Here is a 15,068-nt window from a genome sequence, read left to right as displayed (position 1 = left end):
TGTTGGGTAACACTTTACTTAAAGTCTGCAGGTACAATTAGTTCTAACTTGTTACAAGCATGTATGTAAATTGTTATAATAAAGCTTAAAATACTGTATGCATGACAAGTCTTACAATGCATTATAACGGCATAATAATGCATTATAGCCTACATGCAAGGCATTAAGTTAAGTGTTACAAAAAACTGTGTTCTTATTGGAAGTTCATGTAATACCGCAACGTTTCATCCTACTGACCACAACCCAGGCCACCAAACCATAACAAGCTAAAAACGGTCTGTTCCCTGTCTTAGACACCACCCAATCATGTGGAGTGGACAACCCACAAAACACCCAGTCACAGTAAAACAGTGCTTCGATTTAGTGAAGTAAAGTGCTGCAGCGTATTTGCAAACAAACAAACAAATACACACACACACACACACACACACACACACACACACACACACACACACACACACACACACACACACACACACAATACATCCCCCAAGGCATACTGTCTGTTAAGAACACAGTTGCCAAGCGCAGGCTGAGATGACAATGTAGTCCCCAACTAAAGATATGCACACTTTGGATCGCCAATAAAAAACTAAACGAGACAAAGAACTGATAGAGAATTCAGCTCAAATAATCCCTCACTAAAAAGAGCCTAATTGCTAACAGAGACAACAATAGAGCCTCATCAGTCATACTGTTATCATCTTTAAAGCTCGCTATAAAACAGGTTTGGAAAAACCTGCAATCTGATTGGGTGAAATGGGGTTCAAAGCCATTGACAATGCCCTGTTTTCCAAACTGTTTGAAGTAGACTAATGACTCACTGAGTGAGTGCCAGTTTTCAAAATATCAATACGCCAAACTCCGAGCCCTGTCCAAAACAAAAAACATGGGGGACAATTTCTCTTGCCTCATTTCCATAACCAGTAGTAATCACAAACTTCAATGAAGGTTATATTAAAATTAAGACTAATCTAACATTTCCGCACCCAACAACATTGTCGCCGAGGTGGACTTGCTAGCTAGCTACAGGATTTGAGTAATCTCAACTGTTTTCTAATAAAACAGCTCAGTTAGCCTATGTGAAGTGCTAGTTCGAGATGACAATAGCTAGCTTTCTAGCTAGACGCAGCTACACTCGTGAGCTGATGGCTGATGACTAGTTCATTTTTAGAAAAAATTGTTCATCATAGATACTTTATCCACTAACCACCAAAATTATGAGGAAAACTGACTGAAATGTAGCTGAAAAACAAGCGGTAAAACAAGACACGTAGGAGTACTTGAACGTAGGAGCAGTTGATAGCACATGTCATGACTGCATCACATTTTGTAAATGAGGACCTAGTATGCATTTCCTTCATCATAAGATCCTGCATAAACAAATGAATGCTAGCTAGCCTAGTTTCCTCATTGGTCCTGCATTTAGAATGTATCTAATTTTGGTTTGTTAGGATGTTGTTGGTTTAGTTTTTTGTAACTTCATAGCAATAGGCTGCTGCCTGGCCGTTGATCCAGCATGCTTGCTAGCTAAGTGAGCCAACTAATCATGATTGTATGATCAGCCCAAAGAAGCACTACACAAATTGCAGACAATTTGCCCTGCTACTGTGGCTAGCTAGTCATGTAGCCAGTTGAAGTCGGATACCTTAGCAAAATACATGTAAACTCAGTTTTTCACAATTCCTGACATTTAAATAGAGTAATAATTCCATCGTAGGTCAGTTAGGATCACCACTTTATTTTAAGAATGTGAAATGTCAGAATAATAGTAGAGTGAATGATTTATTTCAGCTTTTTTTTCTTTCATCACATCCCCAGTGGGTCAGAAGTTTACATACACTCAATTAGTATTTGGTAGCATTGCCTTTAAATTGTTTAACTTGGATCAAACATTTCGGGTAGCCTTCCACAAGCTTCCCACAATAAGTTGGGTGAATTTTGGCCCATTCCTCCTGACAGAGCTGGTGTAACTGAGTCAGGTTTGTAGGTCTCCTTACTCACACATGCTTTTTCAGTTCTGCCCACAAATTTTCCATAGGATTGATGTCAGGGCTTTGTGAAGGCCACTCCAATACTTTGACTTTGTTGTCCTTAAGCCATTTTGCCACAACTTTGGAAGTATGCTTGGGGTCATTGTCCATTTGGAAGACCCATTTGCGACCAATCTTTAACTTCCTGACTGATGTCTTGAGATATTGCTTCAATATATCCACACAATTTTCCTCCTCATGACTCCATCTATTTTGTGAAGAGCACCAGTCCCTCCTGCAGCAAAGCACCACCACAACACGATGCTCGTGCTTCACGGTTGGGATGGTGTTCTTCGGCTTGCAAGCATCCCCCTTTCTCCTCCAAACATAACAATGTTATAACCCAGAGGACATTTCTCCAAAAAGTACGATCTTTGTCCCCATGTGCAGTTGCAAACCGTAGTCTGGCTTTTTTATGGCGGTTCTGGATCAGTGGCTTCTTCCTTGCTGAGCGGCCTTTCAGGTTATGTTGATATAGGACTAATTTTACTGTGGATATACGTAGATACTTTTGTAACGGTTTCCTCCAGCATCTTCACAAGGTCCTTTGCTGTTGTTCTGGGATTTACATTCCCTTTTCGCACCAAAGTACGTTCATCTCTAGGAGACAGAACGCATCTCCTTCCTGAGACGTATGACGGCTGCGTTGTTGGGAAAATGATTTGTGTCATGCACAAAGTAGATGTCCTAACCGACTTGCCAAAACTATAGTTTGTTAACAATGAATTTGTGGAGTTGTTGAAAAACTTCCGACTTCAACTGTATAGCAGTCATTGCATTACTAGCTAGGCAGATAGAGTTTGTTCTCATTCCAGCTGTCGAGTCTCTTTATGACTCTGCTGTAACGTTAGGTTGCTAGCTAACGTTACCTAGCAAGTGAAGTGACATTAGACAGCTTCCATAACAACCAACAGAGAGAAAGAGGCAGCACATTTTCCCTGCTAGTGCTATATAGCTGGCTAGTCAAGTGGGTATGTTGCAGTTATGAGATTACTACTAAGGCTGACTGAGGCCAATAATAGTATTGTTCTGTAATCATCTGCATAATGGGGTGACTTGCTCTATGTGGCGTAGTGACATGGCAACAGTTAGAGCAGTGGTGGGGGATATGTTAGGTTAACCACACTCTCGCAACAACAAAATGCTATCTTTTTTGGAGAAAAATTTTACTTTTCAGAGGAAATTCTCTCAAATAAAATGTTGGGATACGTTTTATGAGTGCATTAACACACTCCAGACAGTGCTTTGCGCGGAAATTCCCTGGCAACGCACAGTCTCTCGTGTGTTAATGCTTGCTTAACACTGCTGACCAGACGGCATCCCCAGCCGCGTCCTCAGAGCATGCGCAGACCAGCTGGCTGGTATGCTTATGGACATATTCAATCAATCCTTATCCCAGTCTGCTGTTCCCACATGCTTCAAGAGGGCCACCATTGTCCCTGTTCCCAAGAAAGCTAAGGTAACTGAGCAAAACGACTACCGCCCCGTAGCACTCACTTCCGTCATCATGAAGTGCTTTGAGAGACTAGTCAAGGACCATATCACCTCCACCCTACCTGACACCCTAGACCCACTCCAATTTTCTTACCGCCCAAATAGGTCCACAGACGACGCAATTGCAACCACACTGCACACTGCCATAACCCATCTGGACAAGAGGAATAACTATGTGAGAATGCTGTTCATCGACTACAGCTCAGCATTTAACACCATAGTACCATCCAAACTCGTCATCAAGCTCGAGACCCTGGGTCTTGACCCCACCCTGTGCAACTGTGTCCTGGACTTCTTGACAGGCCGCCCCCAGGTGGTGAGGGTAGGTAACAACATCTCCACCCCCCTGATCCTCAACACTGGGGCCCCACATGGGTGCGTTCTGAGCCCTCTCCTGTACTCCCTGTTCACCCACGACTGCGTGGCCATGCACGCCTCCAACTCAATCATCAAGTTTGCGGACGACACTACAGTGGTAGGCTTGATTACCAACAATGACGAGACGGCCTACAGGGAGGAGGTGAGGGCCCTTGGAGTGTGGTGTCAGGAAAATAACCTCACACTCAACGTCAACAAAACAAAGGCGAAGATTGTGGACTTCAGGAAACAGCAGAGGAAGCACCCCCCTATCAACATCGACAGAACAGTAGTGGAGAGGGTAGTAAGTTTTAAGTTCCTCGGCGTACACATCACGGACAAACTGAATTGGTCCACCCACACAGACAGCGCCTCTTCAACCTCAAGAGGCTGAAGAAATTCGGCTTGTCACCAAAGGCACTCACAAACTTCTACAGATGCACAATCAAGAGCATCCTGTCGGGCTGTATCACCGCCTGGTACGGCAACTGCTCCGCCCACAATCATAAGGCTCTCCAGAGGGTAGTGAGGTCTGCACAACGCATCACCGGGGGCAAACTACCTGTCCTCCAGGACACCAACACCACCCGATGTCACAGGAAGCCCATAAAGATCATCAAGGACAAGAACCACCCGAGCCACTGCCTGTTCACCCCGCTATCATCCAGAAGGCGAGGTCAATACAGGTGCATCAAAGCAGGGACCGAGAGACTGAAAAACAGCTTCTATCTCAAGGCCATATGACTGTTAAACAGCCACCACTAACATTGAGTGGCTGCTGCCAACACACTGACTCAACTCCAGCCACTTTAATAATGGAAATTGATGGAAATTGATGGAAAAATATATCACTAGCCACTTTAAACAATGCTACTTAATATAATGTTTACATACCCAACATTACTCATCTCAAATGTATATGTATATACTGTACTCTATATCATCTACTGCATCTTTATGTAATACATGTATCACTAGCCACTTTAAACTATGCCACTTTGTTTACATACCCTACATTACTCATCTCATATGTACAGTGGGGCAAAAAATGATTTAGTCAGCCACCAATTGTGCAAGTTCTCCCACTTAAAAAGATGAGAGAGGCCTTTTTTTTTCATCATAGGTACACTTCAACTATGACAGACAAAATGAGAGAAAAAAACCCAGAAAATAACATTGTAGGATTTTTCATGAATTTATTTGCAAATTATGGTGGAAAATAAGTATTTGGTCAGCTACAAACAAGCAAGATTTCTGGCTCTCACAGACCTGTAACTTCTTTAAGAGGCTCCTCTGTCCTCCACCTGTATTAATGGCACCTGTTTGAACTTGTTATCAGTATAAAAGACACCTGTCCACAACCTCAAACAGTCACACTCCAAACTCCACTATGGCCAAGACCAAAGAGCTGTCAAAGGACACCAGAAACAAAATTGTAGACCTGCACCAGGCTGGGAAGACTGAATCTGCAATAGGTAAGCAGCTTGGTTTGAAGAAATCAACTGTGAGAGCAAATATTAGGAAATGGAAGACAAACAAGACCACTGATAATCTCCCTCGATCTGGGGCTCCACGCAAGATCTCACCCCGTGGGGTCAAAATGATCACAAGAACGGTGAGCAAAAATCCCAGAACCACACGGGGGGACCTAGTGAATGACATGCAGAGAGCTGGGACCAAAGTAACAAAGCCTACCATCAGTAACACACTACGCCGCCAGGGACTCAAATCCTGCAGTGCCAGACGTGTCCCCCTGCTTAAGCCAGTACATGTCCAGGCCCGTCTGAAGTTTGATAGAGAGCATTTGGATGATCCAGAAGAAGATTGGGAGAATGTCATATGGTCAGATGAAACCAAAATCTAACTTTTTGGTAAAAACTCAACTCATGAATGCTGAGTTGCATCCAAAGAACACCATACCTACTGTGAAGCATGGGGGTGGAGACATGATGCTTTGGGGCTGTTTTTCTGCAAAGGGACCAGGACGAATGATCCGTGTAAAGAAAATAATGAATGGGGCCATGTATCGTGAGATTTTGAGTGAAAACCCCCTTCCATCAGCAAGGGCATTGAAGATGAAACATAGCTGGGTCTTTCAGCATGACAACGATCCCAAACACACCGCCCAAAAAAACGAAGGAGTGGCTTCGTAAGAAGCATTTCAAGGTCCTGGAGTGGCCTAGCCAGTCTCCAAATCTCAATTCCATACAAAATCTTTGGAGGGAGTTGAAAGTCCGTGTTTCCCAGCAACAGCCCCAAAACATCACTGCTCTAGAGGAGATCTGCACGGAGGAATGGGCCAAAATACCAGCAACAGTGTGTGAAAACCTTGTGAAGACTTACAGAAAACGTTTGACCTCTGTCATTGCCAACAAAGGGTATAATACAAAGTATTGAGATAAACTTTTGTTATTGACCAAATACTTATTTTCCACCATAATTTGCTAATAAATTCATAAAAAATCCTACAATGTGATTTTCTGGATTTTTTTTCGCATTTTGTCTGTCATAGTTGAAGTGTACCTATGATGCAAATTACAGGCCTCTCTCATCTTTTTAAGTGGGAGACCTTGCACAATTGGTGGCTGACTAAATACTTTTTTGCCCCACTGTATATACTGTACTCGATACCATCTACTGCATCTTGCCTATGCAGTTCTGTACCATCACTCATTCACATATCTTTATGTACATATTCTTTATCCCTTTACACTTGTGTGTATAAGGTAGTAGTTTTGGAATTGTTAGGTTAGATTACTCGTTGGTTATTACTGCATTGTCGGAACTAGACGCACAAGCTTTTCGCTACACTCTCATTAACATCTGCTAACCATGTGTATGTGACAAATATAACTTGATTTGATTTTGTGTGTCGATACATGATCGTGGACTACAGGAAAAGGCAGGCCAAACAGGCATTAACATCGATGGGGCTGTAGTGGAGTGGGTCGAGAGTATCAAGTTCCTTGGTGTTCACATCACCAACAAACTATCAAGCTCCAAACACACCAAGGCAGTCGTGAAGAGGGCATGGCAACACCTTTTCCCCCTCAGGAGACTGAAAAGATTTGGCATGGGTCCCCAGATCCTCAAAAGATTATCCAGCTGCACCATCCAGAGCATCCTGACCTGTTGTATCACCGCCTGGTATGGCACCTGCTCGGCATAGTAAGGCGCTACAATGGGTAGTGAGTACGGCCCAGTACATCCCTGGGGCCAAGCTTCCTACCATCCAGGACCTATATAATAAGCGGTGTCAGAGGAAAGCCCAAAAAATGTTCAGACACTCCAGTCACACAAGTTATACATAGACTGTTTTCTCTGCTACCGCACGGCAAGCGGTGCCGGAGCGCCAAGTCTAGGACCCAAAGGCTCCTTAGCAGCTTATACCCCCAAGCCATAAGAGCGCTGAACAATTAATCAAATGGACACCGGACTATTTACATTGACCACCCCATTTGTTTTGTACACTGCTGCTACTCGCTGTTCATTATTTATGCATAGCCACTTCACCCCTACCTACATGTACATATTACCTCAATTCACCTGTTTCCCCGCACATTGACTCAGTACCGTTACCCCCTGTACATAGCTTTATTATTGTTATTTTAATGTGTTATTTAAAAAAAATGTAAACTTTAGTTTATTTGGTAAATATTTTCTTAACTCTTCTATAGAACTCCTTTGTTGGTTAAGGGCTTGTAGGTAAGCATTTCACGTAAGGTCTATGTGCATGTGACAAATACAGTTTGATTTGAATTGATTTGATAGATGTTCTGGAAACTTCTGTCTGAAAACTCCCCCTGTTGAAATAAAAGGGGGTAGTTTTCTTGGGATTTTTTTTTTGTTGTTGACAGTTTGCTATTTTCCCATTTGTAGAGGTTAAAGGTTAAAAAAGCTATTAAGTGCCCCTTTAAGCTTCACAACTTTCAGGTGAGGTGAAATTTACCAAAAGATTGATATAGCCAAATTGGTGGTAGGCTACTTTGAATAGGTACACAACCCAAAGCATTGTTCAGGCTCACTTACAACAACAGTGTCATCAGCACATACAGTTGTAGTCGGAAGTTTACATTACATTTAAACTCAGTTTTTCACAATTCCTGAAATTTAATCCTAATAAAATTCCCTGTCTTTGGTTAGTTAGGATCACCACTTTATTTTAAGAATGTGAAATGTCAGAATAATAGTAGAGAGAATTATTTATTTCAGCTTTTATTTCTTTCATCACATTCCCAGTGGGTCAGAATTGAATACACTCTACATACAATACACTCAAATAGTATTTGGTTAGCATTGCCTTGTTTAACTTGGGTCAAACGTTTCAGGTAGCCTTCCACAGGAGGAAGGTAAAACACTTTTGGTTCCAGGTAGAAACCTAGAGGGACAGCCAAAGAACCTTTTTGGAATCTTAGATTTCTGTCTGAGAGTTGCTGATCATATTTATACATAGACACCCTCTTATATGAACTCTCTTATATGAGTAAAATTAAGAAAAATCATTGACTAATCAAAGAAATATTAAAGGAAATCGTTTCACTTTTTGTCAGCATCTAAATTCATGGGGTTTGCCATGCCTTGGAAGATGAGACCTTCTCCCCGCCAGTTTTTACTTAATGCTTTATTTCTTTTTTGTCTTGATAGTTTCTGGGAAACAACAATACATGAAATCGGGTTGTGAAGAATAACAGTGGCAGGTCAATTCAGTGGAAGTGGAAATGAGTATCTCTCCTACAATCCAAACTAAGCCGGAGAGATGCATTTGAAAAAAAAATTTAATGACGTGTTTGTGGGCTTTTGAAGATGACTTTTACCCCTCAATGCTACTTTCAAGTCTCCCATTGCATTCCAATAAGGCTGTCAGATCCCCAGGGGTGCTGTCTAAGAAATTTTATGAAAAGGTCTGTATACATACTAATACTTTCCTCCATATGCCCTGGTGCTAACCTAAGTCTGTGCTTGCAAAGTCATCCAAGGTATTTGTACAGAGGAATCAAAAATCAAATAATTCTACCATCGTTCCATCCATCACCATTCCATCCATTCTTTCATCCCCCCAACCAACCTAGCAGACTAGTATCCTACAAACTGCAAATGAACAATGACAGAGTTAGTGGCGTGAGGTGGTGTCATTTCCGGTCACAACTTGCAGACTTGCTTACGTGCTGCTGTGTGTTTTGTTGCTAACCTTACTTTGCTACCTGACAACATTACAGTTTTTACTTTTTAATTACCGTTAATATTTTTTGTTTTTCCCTCACTCAACTTTTTTTTCATTCAACTTTTTCACTTCGCTTTATCTGGACATGGTTCGTCAAGACCTCCAACAGCCGAAGCTAAGTAGTACCATTAACATGATGCCTTCTAATTGCAGTCACTGTACTCATAATATACAGGAGAACGATCGCCTTACGGCGAGGATAGCTGTGCTGCAAGCCCAGCTTCAGATGCAATCATTAGGCAAGGGTAATTTCAGTGTAGGAAAGGATGAAACAGCGTCTGTGCCACCAGTAAGTTCAGATAGTAGTATAAATCCCCTCGTACGGTCCCTGCAGCCGGATAACTTTCTCATGGCTTCTGGAGGGAAATGCTGTAGGAATGCTCAACCGGTGTCACTCATTCAGCCGACAGAAACCTTCAACCGGTTCTCCCCATTAAGCAGTGAGTCGGAGTCTGAGGCCGAGCCTTCTCTGGTCTCTACTCCTCCCATTACGGGGTCTGAGACGCCGAAGGCTCCCACCATTAGCTCTGACAAATTGAAAACCCTAGTCATTGGCGACTCCATTACCCGTAGTATTAGCCTTAAAACGAATCATCCAGCAATCATACACTGTTTACCAGGGACAGGGTTACCGACGTTAAGGCTAATCTGAAGATGGTGCTGGCTAAAGCTAAAACTGGCGAGTGTAGAGAGTATTGGGATATTGTTATGTAAATCAGCTGGAAAGATGTGTTGGCATCGAGTAATTGTCTCTGGCCCCCTCCCCGTTAGGGAGAGTGATGAGCTCTACAGCAGAGTCTCACAACTTAATCGCTGGTTGAAAACTGTTTTTTGCCCGTCCCAAAAGTTAGAATTTGTAGATAATTGTCCCTCTTTCTGGGACTCACCCACAAACAGGACCAAGCCTGGCCTGTTGAGGAGTGATGGACTCCATCCTAGCTGGAGGGGTGCTGTTAGGGTGAGTGAATGAGGACCCAAAAGCGAACTAACTTAAACAGAGCTTCTTTAATAACCAAACATAGGTAGGCTCAGATAGACCGGCAGATTCCGACAGGACAGGACAAGGTTACAGCAAACATGACGATAGTCTGGCTCAGGCATGAAACACAACAAACAAGAATCCGACAAGGACAGGAACAGAAACAGAGAGAGATATAGGGACCTAATCAGAGGGAAAAAGGGAACAGGTGGGAAACGGGGTGAATGGGTAGTTAGAGGAGACAAGGAACAGCTGGGGGAAAGCGGGGGAGAAAAGGTAACCTAACAACGACCAGCAGAGGGAGACAGGGTGAAGGGAAAGGACAGAGACAAGACACAACATGACAGTACATGACAGTACCCCCCCACTCACCGAGCGCCTCCTGGCGCACTCGAGGAGGAAACCTGGCGGCAACGGAGGAAATCCTCGATCAGCGCACGGTCCAGCACGTCCCTGGCCATTCTAACACCTGGATATGTTTATTTTTGAACCATTCCATTGTAGATTTTGCTTTATGTTTTGGATCATTGTCTTGTTGGAAGACAAATCTCCGTCCCAGTCTCAGGTCTTTTGCAGACTCCATCAGGTTTTCTTCCAGAATGGTCCTGTATTTGGCTCCATCCATCTTCCCATCAATTTTAACCATCTTCCCTGTCCCTGCTGAAGAAAAGCAGGCCCAAACCATGATGCTGCCACCACCATGTTTGACAGTGGGGATGGTGTGTTCAGCTGTGTTGCTTTTACGCCAAACATAACGTTTTGCATTGTTGCCAAAAAGTTCAATTTTGGTTTCATCTGACCAGAGCACCTTCTTCCACATGTTTGGTGTGTCTCCCAGGTGGCTTGTGGCAAACTTTAAACAACACTTTTTAGGGATATCTTTAAGAAATGGCTTTCTTCTTGCCACTCTTCCATAAAGGCCAGATTTGTGCAATATACGACTGATTGTTGTCCTATGGACAGAGTCTCCCACCTCGGCTGTAGATCTCTGCAGTTCATCCAGAGTGATCATGGGCCTCTTGGCTGCATCTCTGATCAGTCTTCTCCTTGTATGAGCTGAAAGTTTAGAGGGACGGCCAGGTCTTGGTAGATTTGCAGTGGTCTGATACTCCTTCCATTTCAATATTATCGCTTGCACAGTGCTCCTTGGGATGTTTAAAGCTTGGGAAATATTTTTGTATCCAAATCCGGCTTTAAACTTCTTCACAACAGTATCTCGGACCTGCCTGGTGTGTTCCTTGTTCTTCATGATGCTCTCTGCGCTTTTAACGGACCTCTGAGACTATCACAGTGCAGGTGCATTTATACGGAGACTTGATTACACACAGGTGGATTGTATTTATCATCATTAGTCATTTAGGTCAACATTGGATCATTCAGAGATCCTCACTGAACTTCTGGAGAGAGTTTGCTGCACTGAAAGTAAAGGGGTTGAATAATTTTGCACGCCCAATTTTTCAGTTTTTGATTTGTTAAAAAAGTTTGAAATATCCAATAAATGTCGTTCCACTTCATGATTGTGTCCCACTTGTTGTTGATTCTTCACAAAAAAATACAGTTTTATATCTTTATGTTTGAAGCCTGAAATGTGGCAAAAGGTCGCAAAGTTCAAGGGGGCCGAATACTTTCGCAAGGCACTGTAGATACTTTTGTAACGGTTTCCTCCAGCATCTTCACAAGGTCCTTTGCTGTTGTTCTGGGATTTACATTCCCTTTTCGCACCAAAGTACGTTCATCTCTAGGAGACAGAACGCATCTCCTTCCTGAGACGTATGACGGCTGCGTTGTTGGGAAAATGACTTGTGTCATGCACAAAGTAGATGTCCTAACCGACTTGCCAAAACTATAGTTTGTTAACAATGAATTTGTGGAGTTGTTGAAAAACTTCCGACTTCAACTGTATAGCAGTCATTGCATTACTAGCTAGGCAGATAGAGTTTGTTCTCATTCCAGCTGTCAAGTCTCTTTATGACTCTGCTGTAACGTTAGGTTGCTAGCTAACGTTACCTAGCAAGTGAAGTGACATTAGACAGCTTCCATAACAACCAACAGAGAGAAAGAGGCAGCACATTTTCCCTGCTAGTGCTATATAGCTGGCTAGTCAAGTGGGTATGTTGCAGTTATGAGATTACTACTAAGGCTGACTGAGGCCAATAATAGTATTGTTCTGTAATCATCTGCATAATGGGGTGACTTGCTCTATGTGGCGTAGTGACATGGCAACAGTTAGAGCAGTGGTGGGGGATATGTTAGGTTAACCACACTCTCGCAACAACAAAATGCTATCTTTTTTGGAGAAAAATTTTACTTTTCAGAGGAAATTCTCTCAAATAAAATGTTGGGATACGTTTTATAAGTGCATTAACACACTCCAGACAGTGCTTTGCGCGGAAATTCCCTGGCAACGCACAGTCTCTCGTGTGTTAATGCTTGCTTAACACTGCTGACCAGACGGCATCCCCAGCCGCGTCCTCAGAGCATGCGCAGACCAGCTGGCTGGTATGCTTATGGACATATTCAATCAATCCTTATCCCAGTCTGCTGTTCCCACATGCTTCAAGAGGGCCACCATTGTCCCTGTTCCCAAGAAAGCTAAGGTAACTGAGCAAAACGACTACCGCCCCGTAGCACTCACTTCCGTCATCATGAAGTGCTTTGAGAGACTAGTCAAGGACCATATCACCTCCACCCTACCTGACACCCTAGACCCACTCCAATTTTCTTACCGCCCAAATAGGTCCACAGACGACGCAATTGCAACCACACTGCACACTGCCATAACCCATCTGGACAAGAGGAATAACTATGTGAGAATGCTGTTCATCGACTACAGCTCAGCATTTAACACCATAGTACCATCCAAACTCGTCATCAAGCTCGAGACCCTGGGTCTTGACCCCACCCTGTGCAACTGTGTCCTGGACTTCTTGACAGGCCGCCCCCAGGTGGTGAGGGTAGGTAACAACATCTCCACCCCCCTGATCCTCAACACTGGGGCCCCACATGGGTGCGTTCTGAGCCCTCTCCTGTACTCCCTGTTCACCCACGACTGCGTGGCCATGCACGCCTCCAACTCAATCATCAAGTTTGCGGACGACACTACAGTGGTAGGCTTGATTACCAACAATGACGAGACGGCCTACAGGGAGGAGGTGAGGGCCCTTGGAGTGTGGTGTCAGGAAAATAACCTCACACTCAACGTCAACAAAACAAAGGCGAAGATTGTGGACTTCAGGAAACAGCAGAGGAAGCACCCCCCTATCAACATCGACAGAACAGTAGTGGAGAGGGTAGTAAGTTTTAAGTTCCTCGGCGTACACATCACGGACAAACTGAATTGGTCCACCCACACAGACAGCGCCTCTTCAACCTCAAGAGGCTGAAGAAATTCGGCTTGTCACCAAAGGCACTCACAAACTTCTACAGATGCACAATCAAGAGCATCCTGTCGGGCTGTATCACCGCCTGGTACGGCAACTGCTCCGCCCACAATCATAAGGCTCTCCAGAGGGTAGTGAGGTCTGCACAACGCATCACCGGGGGCAAACTACCTGTCCTCCAGGACACCAACACCACCCGATGTCACAGGAAGCCCATAAAGATCATCAAGGACAAGAACCACCCGAGCCACTGCCTGTTCACCCCGCTATCATCCAGAAGGCGAGGTCAATACAGGTGCATCAAAGCAGGGACCGAGAGACTGAAAAACAGCTTCTATCTCAAGGCCATATGACTGTTAAACAGCCACCACTAACATTGAGTGGCTGCTGCCAACACACTGACTCAACTCCAGCCACTTTAATAATGGAAATTGATGGAAATTGATGGAAAAATATATCACTAGCCACTTTAAACAATGCTACTTAATATAATGTTTACATACCCAACATTACTCATCTCAAATGTATATGTATATACTGTACTCTATATCATCTACTGCATCTTTATGTAATACATGTATCACTAGCCACTTTAAACTATGCCACTTTGTTTACATACCCTACATTACTCATCTCATATGTACAGTGGGGCAAAAAATGATTTAGTCAGCCACCAATTGTGCAAGTTCTCCCACTTAAAAAGATGAGAGAGGCCTTTTTTTTTCATCATAGGTACACTTCAACTATGACAGACAAAATGAGAGAAAAAAACCCAGAAAATAACATTGTAGGATTTTTCATGAATTTTTTTGCAAATTATGGTGGAAAATAAGTATTTGGTCAGCTACAAACAAGCAAGATTTCTGGCTCTCACAGACCTGTAACTTCTTTAAGAGGCTCCTCTGTCCTCCACCTGTATTAATGGCACCTGTTTGAACTTGTTATCAGTATAAAAGACACCTGTCCACAACCTCAAACAGTCACACTCCAAACTCCACTATGGCCAAGACCAAAGAGCTGTCAAAGGACACCAGAAACAAAATTGTAGACCTGCACCAGGCTGGGAAGACTGAATCTGCAATAGGTAAGCAGCTTGGTTTGAAGAAATCAACTGTGAGAGCAAATATTAGGAAATGGAAGACAAACAAGACCACTGATAATCTCCCTCGATCTGGGGCTCCACGCAAGATCTCACCCCGTGGGGTCAAAATGATCACAAGAACGGTGAGCAAAAATCCCAGAACCACACGGGGGGACCTAGTGAATGACATGCAGAGAGCTGGGACCAAAGTAACAAAGCCTACCATCAGTAACACACTACGCCGCCAGGGACTCAAATCCTGCAGTGCCAGACGTGTCCCCCTGCTTAAGCCAGTACATGTCCAGGCCCGTCTGAAGTTTGATAGAGAGCATTTGGATGATCCAGAAGAAGATTGGGAGAATGTCATATGGTCAGATGAAACCAAAATCTAACTTTTTGGTAAAAACTCAACTCATGAATGCTGAGTTGCATCCAAAGAACACCATACCTACTGTGAAGCATGGGGGTGGAGACATGATGCTTTGGGGCTGTTTTTCTGCAAAGGGACCAGGACGAATGATCC

At 43.6% G+C, this 15,068-nt stretch overlaps 1 protein-coding gene across 1 annotated transcript in view; it reads right to left on the bottom strand.

Moving 5' to 3' along the window:
* gpr158b (G protein-coupled receptor 158b) overlaps positions 1-15,068 on the bottom strand; it is a 102,538-nt gene that overhangs the window by 36,820 nt on the left and 50,650 nt on the right. The window lies entirely within an intron of this gene.

This window comes from Oncorhynchus mykiss, chromosome 8 (assembly GCF_013265735.2).
Source record: "Oncorhynchus mykiss isolate Arlee chromosome 8, USDA_OmykA_1.1, whole genome shotgun sequence".
Lineage (NCBI taxonomy): Eukaryota > Metazoa > Chordata > Actinopteri > Salmoniformes > Salmonidae > Oncorhynchus > Oncorhynchus mykiss.
Note: the sequence above shows the minus strand (reverse complement) of the source record. Positions and strands in the feature narration are given on the sequence as shown.